At 32.3% G+C, this 11206-nt stretch overlaps 1 long non-coding RNA gene across 1 annotated transcript; it reads right to left on the bottom strand.

Annotated features, from left to right (window-relative positions):
- Positions 1-835: 835 nt before the first annotated feature.
- On the bottom strand, positions 836-9041 carry LOC127848746 (uncharacterized). Its single transcript, XR_008034684.1, has 4 exons — positions 8894-9041; positions 3905-4097; positions 3099-3215; positions 836-1672 (listed from the first exon to the last, which is right to left on the bottom strand). It is a non-coding gene; the product is annotated as an uncharacterized LOC127848746 (long non-coding RNA).
- Positions 9042-11206: the final 2165 nt, after the last annotated feature.

Below are 11206 nucleotides of genomic sequence, written 5' to 3'. Positions count from 1 at the left end.
ACAGAGCGCAAACCATAAGTCCCCTACGGTTTCACCGATAGGGAACAATACGAATAGCGGCTATGATTCAATTTGGGAAAATACCAAATTCAACTTCACCCAAATGTTTACAAACATTCTTATGCTTGTAACACTTAAGAGCCAGAAACGTCGAACTTCGCGAGTACGTTTGGTCACGACATTTAAATATGGAAGATCCCTATCGGTGTTGGAGTTCATGTATCAAAGGTAAGGCGCAAATCTGCACAATGTGAACAATGCGGTCCCGGTTTATCTCTGGAGATCAGTATGACTAGTATGCTAAAATAAGCATAAGTTAAAAATGAAATATTAGTGTACTTTGTACTGGGGCAAATGTTAATTTGAAACTCTAATATGTCTTATTTACATCGCTTGCAATTTAGTACCGATTACTCTATTGTTAAACAGACACTGGATTCATTTCAGATGGAATAGTCATAATTATTTGGTACAGAAACCAATGAACACTAGTGTATTTTTAGTAGAAATGTCGAAACTTAGCAGTTTTGTGAGGAATTGTTCGCAAACTTACAAAACTAAGAATAATGCTTGAACCTGGAATGATTCTAGAATTACCCGCATGATAAATAAAAACGTCAACATACTCAAACTATACTATTTGTTATGGCTTGCAATTTTGTACCAATAATTCTATTGGTAAACATTACTGGAAATTAACATGGTTTCATTGAATGTCATGAAAACACACGTTTAGTTATAAGAATACGTGTGTTACTTAAAATCGATTGCTACAACACTAAGACATATCCAATGCGTATATCCATTTATTGATATATTTCAACATGAACTATGGTCAATCCTATCCAATACATACGAACGCAATATTTACATAAAACAATCAGTTATGTTGTAATCTATGTAATAACAAAAAAGAAGGCGATTAAATTGATTTTCAGAAATACTTGTTTTACACAATATTTTCGATACATAGCGGCATTTTTATTTCAGAAAATATTTCGACTAATTCCATTTTAGTTAAGAAAATCGTGATGTCAAGTTTCTACATATTACGTTAATGGTAGCTTTGTTGATGATGACGCCATGTTCGGTAAAGAAGTGTGCCGTCAATGGCAGCTGTGTTGCAGATAGTGCCATGACAAACTTGTAGTGTTACACAAATTGTAGATATGTATTAGAAAGACCATGTCAACCAAAAAAGATGTATTTAAATATTAAATTGCTTATAAGTGAAAGATTGCGCGATGTCAAGTGAAAATGAGTTATACAAATGATTATTCTGTGGCAGAAAGTCCCATGTCAATTATAGAAGTGTTCTACCAATTGTAGATATGCGCAGATGGCGTCATATCAATTATAGAAGTGTTGTACTAATGGAAGATATGTGGAAAATTACGGCATGTCTAGAGTAGAAGTGTTACACATAGGGTATCTCACTGGAAGATAGCGCCTATGCAATATGGTAATGTAAATATATTGAAATCATGTAAAACTATTAAATATATTGAAATTGTTATGAAAGTCATATCGAGTGTAGAAGTGGGAAGCGAATTATAGCTCTATAGAAAATAAAATCAAGTGTGCATGCATAAGTCAATTGTAGCTTGTTAGAAGATCTCTCCATTTCATGTGTTGAAGACGTATATCTAATGAATCTCGCCCGACGGATTAGCTGTAAAAAAAACAACAAAGACAATAACAGGGAAGGGTATCTGATTTATAAAAATATTAAATATAAACAAACTCTATATATTCAGTAAACTTTTCGTTCAAACAACACATTTGATATGTTATTGATAAAGAAACACACCTTTTACATATAGGTATGTACGTGACACGAAAGAACTATGTATATTTCTCCAATTAAAATGATATTTAACAAATACTAGTAATGTTTTAGTAAAATACAATAAGGTCCATTTTGTGTTTGATATTAACCCATTTATGCCTAGTGGACTCTCCCACCCTCTGAATTGGATAAATTTATTTCCAAAATTAGGGATGTCTAGTATATTTATTTCTATATTTTGAATATTTATTTCAGAAATTCCTTTAAGCAAATAGCGCAGACCCTGATGATACGCCGTATGATACGCCGTTATTTAATATTATTATTGCGATATGTCTCATCCCATATAAAGCCGTAACATCCATTTTCAACACAAAATTATAGCAAATATTAGGTTATTGTTAAAAACATATACATATATCAATGAGGCTATAGCAATCTTAACTACGAGCTTTAGAGCGTAGTACAGGTTTTCCTGTCGAGCAACCAACAGTATTTAACACTTGCATTATTTCAGACGGTATAGTCATACTTATTTGGTAAAGAAACAATTGAAAACTCTTGTCTTTTTCAGAAAAAAGTCAAGAATATGCAGTTCTGTGAAAAACTGTTCGAATACAAACACTACAAAGAATAGTTCTCAAACATGGAATGACAAAAATGAATAATACAAACGTAAAAATTGTAACTTGATAGCGTATGATACTTGTTTCAATAATCATAACGATTAATTAAGTACAGGTAATCAGTGCTGAAGTACATATACACTAGTACATATTGTTTGCACTATGTGTTATTGACAAACAAAGAACACACTTTACAAGTTACACGATGTTCAATTTGGATTAGGAAAATATTGAATTCCTTGCCATTGAACTTCTACGTAAAAGAAAGTACGTTATGCATTGCAACTTGTAAAGATGCTAGCACTAACTGATAATAAACTCGACAGGTTTGATATTTTCACTATTGTTTACAATGAACTGCATTTTTTAAATACACAATAGTATGATTGGAAAGCATAAATCTAGCAATGTAAGTAAATTGTCGCCCAAAGGCATAACATAAGAAGAAAGTGTGTTAACTTGAGTAAACGATTGTATTATAAATGCATGTGTTGTCATTTAAAACTGATAACTTATGAGTCATATTATCAATCATGAAAGTTTAATATAATAGTACACACATATATACATAAAGCCTCCAATGCTCTTCATTATTTAATAAATCAATATTATTTATGCAGCCGATGAACAGAGTTCTAAAACAAAGATGACCGAACAATGCATGATCGTGAACATTTTAATACCTAGGCAAGCCATTTCTGTACATTGCACGGAACCGTAGTAACACCCACATGTATTGCATTCGTCATTGAACTGCGAACCGTGCTTATACACTCTCCCCTTATAATTGCACGACTTTTCTGAAAAAAAAACAGTACTATTTGTGTATAGGACGCCCTAAGTTAACACTTGCTATCTAGATAAAGAGAAATAAATTGCTGTTAAGAGGCCCTATTAATAGCAAGTCATACTCCTTCTGAGCGGAATGATGAAAATTTCAGCTCGCCTTGATAAAAAGTTTTAGAACAAATTTAATTTTAAAAGACAGTTGAAGTTAAAGTGCATTTACTCTTTAACAGTATACATGCAACGGAAGATAAAATATATAATTCTATCGTAGTAAGAACCGGAATCCTCCCTCATAAAGATCGAAAGAAATCTAAGCCGAAAGTGATCTAAGTTAACTAACCACAAGCATCATTAGCTTGATATTTAACACACTTTTAGAACACGCATATATAAAATGACTTAACTGCTGTAAATTCTATGCAAACCAGTTTGTTAATAACAAAATATAGCAAGTAATGTTTTTATTGCTATTTGTCCCACTAGAAATACACGTCAATGACGGAACCTTAAGTCGGGGGGTTCAAAGTAGGTCTATAAAAACCTCGAACAAAAGCATTCATGCGCCAACTATGTGCGCGTATTTTTGTCCGTTTCACCACGAAACCAAAAACAGATCGACACACCGAGGGACTTAACGAGGAACTTACGAAACTAATTTACAAAACGACCACGAGCTACCGACATATATTATGATACTTACTGCCTTCGCAAACCGGACAGCATTGCCCTGGTGGTGTGAAGGAGTCAACGCATTGGGGGGCAGCGCATTGAACTAGGGCACAATCCACGGTAATCACGCTTCTTCCATGTTTTCTTTTTCTCCCTTCTATTGCCGCCGACATAACAACAATTGCACAGCAAATAAATGCACAATAATTAGCGGTATTCATAGTCTGAAAAAAAGAATGTACATTCAATAAAGAGAATTATAGACACAACTTGAGTGAATATTTAAAACATGAAAATATGTTTACAAGTTTATTTGAACATAACATCAAGAAGGCCAAAAGCCCAAGTGGACAAAAGCGTACAGTGTTTACACAGTAAATAGTCATGATTATACAAAGTTATAATTGCAACAATACATATATTTTAATAAATATTATTTTACAGTTTTAATAACTATCGATAGTATATTTATAGTCAAATATCTGTAATTATATATCATTATGATAAAGCTTATTAAGTTAAACAACATATCAAATATAATGTAATTTCTATAAATTACACATAAATCTTTATATTTGCAAATCATAGCTAACTTCAAACTTAATAGCTCAATTGTTTACACACTGCGCTATAAGGTGTGTATTCTATAGCAGCCTTAACTAGTTTAAACTTAAAAAATGCAAAACGTTGTCCAACGAAAGTTTTGTAACTTAGAATATAATATAATTCTAATTTGTTGGAATGTTTGCTTAAGCTTTTTGTTTTAAATAAACGCAGCAAGAATGTTTCAAAACATATCAAATATTTAATATAATTATATTATATTGACAGAGGCGCCATGTAGAATACAAAGAGCAAATTATCCATTTCCTTAATATTTTTGGAGTTAATGCCATTTTCTTCCCTTGAGTGAATACAAACAATTCGATAGTGAAGGGTTTCAAATGTAACGTGAAATTATTAAAAACATATTTACATATTGAGTTACCACGCAGTTTCTTCTTTGACATGTAATAGATACATCTTATAAATTGGAAGCTACTGACTCAAAACAAAGTTATATTGCATACGTTTTCTAAGTAAATATTATTCAAATAGAATGCAACGTGTAACTGTATACAATGTCGTATTTCCGAATGTCGTATATCTTTTTACCAAACCGACAATACAAGTTGACTTTTTTAAAAGAGGCAATGGAATATGTATACGCAGTAAAAAGACAATTAAGTATATTTTAAGCATGTTTCCAAAAATATTGTGGCTGGGTATTCATTTTAGAGAACAAAATATTAAATGTTGCATCTTTTTATATAGTTAGTGTTAAATTATGTATTTAAAAATTGGGTTTGAAATGGGAATTCGTTATTTAAGACAAAATAACCACGAGGCCAACTGTGCCGTCTGGTGGAGACATAACAAAATATGTTACATAGGTATATTGGTCTGGTGTATGATTAATCATATTTAAATACCGTCGTTTATTATGAAACACAACAGTTGAACGCAATATCATTAAAACTATCAGTGCATGTCAATTATCAGCTGAGCGACATCTGTGATGTTCATTCCTATTATGACACTTGGGAAGTTACAATGAAGCTGGGGAATTATTTGAACATGTAACGAACTGACAGACAGTGTGCAAAAAAAGAATACGTTTTGTTCAATTATACATCTTTGTGTTTAAAAGTAAGTTTTATTTGTGCACACATATAATCCGGGTGAAGCTTGTACGCAATTAGTTGAATACAGCACAAATATAATTTAATATACGCGCATAATGTCATAACCAGCACAAATATTTGATTAAAATGTTTAGATAATAAAAATCAAAACATGAATGTTAGCTGCACAAACTTTTGCCAACTGATTATATATTTTTTTAAGGATTTTATTTCTGTCATTTACTTTCTAGATGTATGTGCAACGTTTACTCCAACTAGTAGATGAGTATGCGCTCTAAGGCAATACGCTTAAAGCTTTACGCAAAATGCTACATCTGACATTATTTCAAACCTTTCTCCGGTATTATAAATCTAATAAAACGATTAATTTCGTATGATAACGATCTCGTGGTTAATTACATGTATTGAGTAAAGTTTTGCAGAATTTCGCTTAATTCGACTCTATATTTTGTTCATTTCATATAATTACACTTGAACGGTTAAGAAACATATATCCATGCATAATATTGAGTTTATTCGTAAGTACGCATTTTTATAGCCACGTGTTCTCGAATAAAGACTATTCTACACACGTGGGTTTCGTCAATGCCTTCCTGTTGGCTTAACCAGAAGGCTCACTATGGAACGCCAGCACCATTTTTATTGAAATAAGCTGATATGTTTGGTTAGTTGGTATGCAGATGAGTCAAGTCGGCATTTTTATGAGTTTAGAAGACATTGTGTTTGGTCAAGTTTGCTTACGTGTCCAGTTATCATTCTGTTTAGTCATGTTGGTCTTTGGCTTTAGTCACGATAACCTTGTGGATTTCAGATTTAAATAATGCGTTTTATATTTGATATAATTTAGTATCACGATACCATTATGTACAGTTACTATTAAACCAAATTAAGCCAAGTTGCCATAATGTTGATTTCAGTTAATATGACTGAGTCATGACTCTTTCTGGAATTAAGCTGAGTCTATATTACATTAGGTTTAGATAAGTTAGCCTTCTTATAGGGTTAAAAGCAAGTTGGTTGAATCAAGTAGTCATTATGCTGGGTAATTTAACATTGGATTGAGTCAAATTTGCATTATGTTTATCTTGAATATAAGCACTGCATTTTTTACCTACTATGACATTTGGACCAAACATAATGTCAAATTGATTGAATTTGTGAATGGCTCGATGTGCTATCTAAATTGCTTCCTTATAAAATAGTACTAGATTGAAAATAAAGAAACACTATATTGACATTAACACAGGAACAGTTTTAAATTGCTTTCAAAAGCCATCAACCTATTTTATATGTAGTATATATTTTAAACTAAATTCTCAAGATATAGTCATCTAAATTAACAATGTAACACGCATTCCAAAAACAACAAAGCTTTAAAGCGAGAAAATGCAACATATCGAGAGAATGAACATACTTTCCTTCAATACATACCGGTCATTCTACCTACTTACACACACAGAAAGCACATTACATAGAATATCAGTGATAAGGTTAAAACGTATGAAATGTAAACCCTCTTCAAATTCACTCTGTCATAAACCTTCACTTTGATATTGCATTTTAAGAAATAAAAATGTCGAAAAACAGCCATTATTTAAATATGAAAACATAAATCGTGCTGTTATAAGGCTGCAAGTATTATGGTTTACACGAGTATTATTTATTTACGAGAATGATGTACATGTACACACTAACTCTCAAACTGACACGTAATTTATCACAACGGATTAGAGTGTAATGGGTATTTGGTGGCATGGTTTTACGTGTAGTAAAACAGTCAAGAGAATGCGATTAAGTTAAGGTGTATTACTATTTATTTAATGATTCGTTCGCATAAAACACATTATGTTGTTAGATGGTTAACCTTATTTATGGCAAATCTTGGCAAAATTGTTATCAAGGAGCTGGACACAAAACACCAATTGAATATGACACAACATTTAGATATTTTTAGGCAGTCGAGCTGTAATGCGTCATTTAGCAGTTACCTTGTAATAAATAAAGTTGGCTGGGAAGACTTATTGCATCGGTAGTTGAAAAAAATAGTTTTTTAATTTATGATTCCAAATGTACAGTGTATTTTTTATAAAAACACCCAAACGATACAACTAAAAATGAAATTATCAGCACTAACAACAAACTAGCATGTGTTACACGAATGCTTCAAACACAAAGTAAACACCATCCGAAACATTCTGCTTAAATATGATAAATTATGGTTTTAAAACCTAGGTACACTAACAATAAAAACTACAAACGATCATCTATATTAAACGCGTTTGTAGAAAATTAATGCATGCAACTGACTGACATAAAATTATAATTCATTGAATTTATTATGTATGTAAAATAAGTTTTGAATGAACCAAAGAAAATCCGTAAGTTATACGTTTATTATTAGTATTTCAAAATAACTGAATGCAAAATATTTTATATCTTTTTATCCAATCATCAGACGTGCATTGTCGAAATAAACCACTGTGGAGTATATTTTCCTTCATTATGGCAATGCTGAAATAAAGGTGTCACGCGCGGCGGACTCTTATGTCAGTCATGTGTGTGTGGAGGATGGTTATATTACTCGGAATCAACTATAAAGTAATTTTTTAGTAAAATCGAATCAGATTCAACAAAACAATTTGTATATTTGTAACACAAAAAGCACAAAAAACAACAACATTTTTTACAAATATATAGTGCGCGTACGCATGACGTAATTATTAACCCGTCAAATCATATTCTGTCCCGCTAAAGCTGCAGTTGTTTAGTTTTTTTTCTTTAAAATCTGGTACGTAGAGTTATGAAACACAGAAAAACTGGCTGATCTTTTTGTAAAATATTATGCTCGGCACGAATAAAATAATAAAACAATATTTGCTTAAAATAACTTTGGGATTTTCCGTGTAGTTTTATTTCACTATCATATTTAAAAAAATAATTGACGACTAAGTCAATTGATGGGATATATCGAATACTAGGTCGAAAGCGAAGTTTATTTTGCTCGGCCCGAAAATCTGAAACACTCTCCAAGGCTCGTAGTTCAGATTTTCTAAGCCTCGCAAAATAACTTCGCTTTATTCGGCACCGACCGAGTATTCTCTTTATTATTGATGCCTAAAATGCCAGAAACACATTGATTACCCACATCAAACTTAATATGACTGCCCCGCCGCTCTTAACATAAAACCAATATAAAATATTTGAGTTTTGTAAGATACCTTCATTTTACTGACATTCGTTGTGTACGAAATGAAGTTATTTTACGTAGCACACTTATTGAAACAAACTTATGAAACTATTGACAAACAAAAAATATTAAAACGTGAAACGCTTACACGTTGTTGAACGCTGAGTTGGCTCTTCGAATGTCGAAACCAAAAGAGTTTGGCAACTGAATCCAACAAAATCCTCACTATTTTATAGGCAATGTGAATTAACAGCTTCTCCAAATCTGTTTAGGAAATCAAAATCATTGGTTATGTCACCGTAAACGCGTGATGTCTAATAAAGAACATGCTTCTCAATTGGACAACTATCGGAGCTATCGTTCGTGACAGCTGCAGATACTGAAAGTTATAGATTATTTTCAAATATTCAAGTCACAGATGGTGCAATTGCAATCAGGATTCCTGACAATTATTAAAATGTGAAAACATGAATCACGCTGTATGGGAATTTATTGTTAGGGAAGCGATGTGATGTAAGCTACGGAATGACTATCCCAAATACAAACACCGATTCGATCTGCAAGTTGCAAATGAATACGAATGAATAATAAAAAATACGGTGTATATACAGACATTTAAATACTTTGTTCAATTTAATTCTAATCTGTGACGTAAACTTCGGCCACGGCAAATGGGCTTATATAGAGCTGTAGGGCGAAAAGCAGTCACAAGAGGGTAATGTCGTTACTACTTTGCGCAGAATTATATTTCCCGAAAATCACGAAGCTACGAGATGTGTTCTTTCTTATTAACTCCCTTTAACGAATATTAACCGTTTAAGTGTAATTTTAACAAATAAATCAATACTATGTAATTACATTGCACGTCTGTTTTATTTTTGGGTTAAAAAACACAAACTAATATCATGCTCAATATAGAGAATACTAGATCGATGCCGAATATAGCGAAGTTTATTTTGCGAGGCTTAGAAATTCTGAGCCACGAGCCTTGGGGAGTGGTTCACATTTTCGGGCCGAGCAAAAATAAACTTCTCTTTATTCGGCATCGACATAGTATTCGATTTATCCCATAAATTTTCTTAGTCGTCAATTATTTCTTTAAAAATAGAATAGGAAAATAGAAAGTTCTACCGGTTCACGGAAAAGCCCAGAGTTAATTTAAGCAAACATTGTTTTATTATTTTATTCGTCCCGAGCCTAATATATTACAAAAAGATCAGTCACTAACATGTTTTTCTATTTATCATACCTCTACGTCCCTGATTTGTTAAAAATAATAAGAAAAAATAAGAAAAAAACTGCAGCATTAGCGGGAAAGAATATGACTATTGTCGTTTGACGTGTTAATAATGACGTCATGAGTACCCGCACTTAATATTTGTAAACAATGTTTTTCGCTGTTTGTGTTGCATTACGTGTTTAAAATATATTACATCTTGGTATCAAATTGTTTGTGTTGTTGAATCTGATTCGATTTTACTTAAATGATTACTTTATAGTTGATTCCGAGTAATATCACTATAAGAGTCTGCCGAGCGTGACAGCTATATTTCAGCATTGCCGAAATCAAGGAAAATATATTCCACAGTGGTTTATTTCGACAATGCACGTCTGATTATGGGATAAGTATATTTTCCCCACACTATTTATTTTTTATAGTTTTAGACATCAAGCCTGTAATGCAAATAATTTGCATAAATTTAAGGGCCAACATAATTATGTACTTTCTCAGTCGTCGTGGGGGATGTCGGGGCTCCGGTTGAGAAGGTATCGCTATTGGTATTACTAAGACTAAACTGGCTGGGTCTGTCTTGCAAACTACTAACAACATCATTAACATGTACTTGTTAAGGAGTGATTTATGCGGTATTATTTAGACATTGTAGATTAAAGCAGTATATTCGACGCAAATCCTGCTGAGGCTGGCTTGGACTGGTTTGCTGTACGTGGGAAGCAGCAAAGTATTTAATCAACAGATTGGGCAACACTTTCGTTTAATGCTAGGCTTTAACAAAACATTCAACGGACACTTACTCCATGCATAATTTGTACAGATTTTATATTGATATACTGTCACATCCGCTCAATAGATAACGTCAGTAAAATTTACACTTATTGCATTCACAATATTCACATACGTTTTTATGAGATTTTAATGAGATTCAGGAACATCTGATCACCAGATTAATAAAATCAGTATGTTTAAACTGAAATCGATTAATATAAGCAACATTAAATTGTTGGATTCTGCTTTTTATAATAGTCATGTCATTGTTCAAAATGTCTGCTGAGAACAATACAGTTATATATTTCCAACTCACCCGCAATTCAAACAAGATTAAACATTGCTTACAGAACTTAAATAAAACATGATCAGCCAACAACGCAAATCAGCCAATGTATACAAAAAAAACTTCTGTTTAAGAAATTTGTGTTTGGCTACACATATGGACAATTAAAC

The sequence above is a fragment of the Dreissena polymorpha genome, chromosome 10 (genome assembly GCF_020536995.1).
Source record: "Dreissena polymorpha isolate Duluth1 chromosome 10, UMN_Dpol_1.0, whole genome shotgun sequence".
Taxonomy (NCBI): Eukaryota; Metazoa; Mollusca; class Bivalvia; order Myida; family Dreissenidae; genus Dreissena; species Dreissena polymorpha.
Note: the sequence above shows the minus strand (reverse complement) of the source record. Positions and strands in the feature narration are given on the sequence as shown.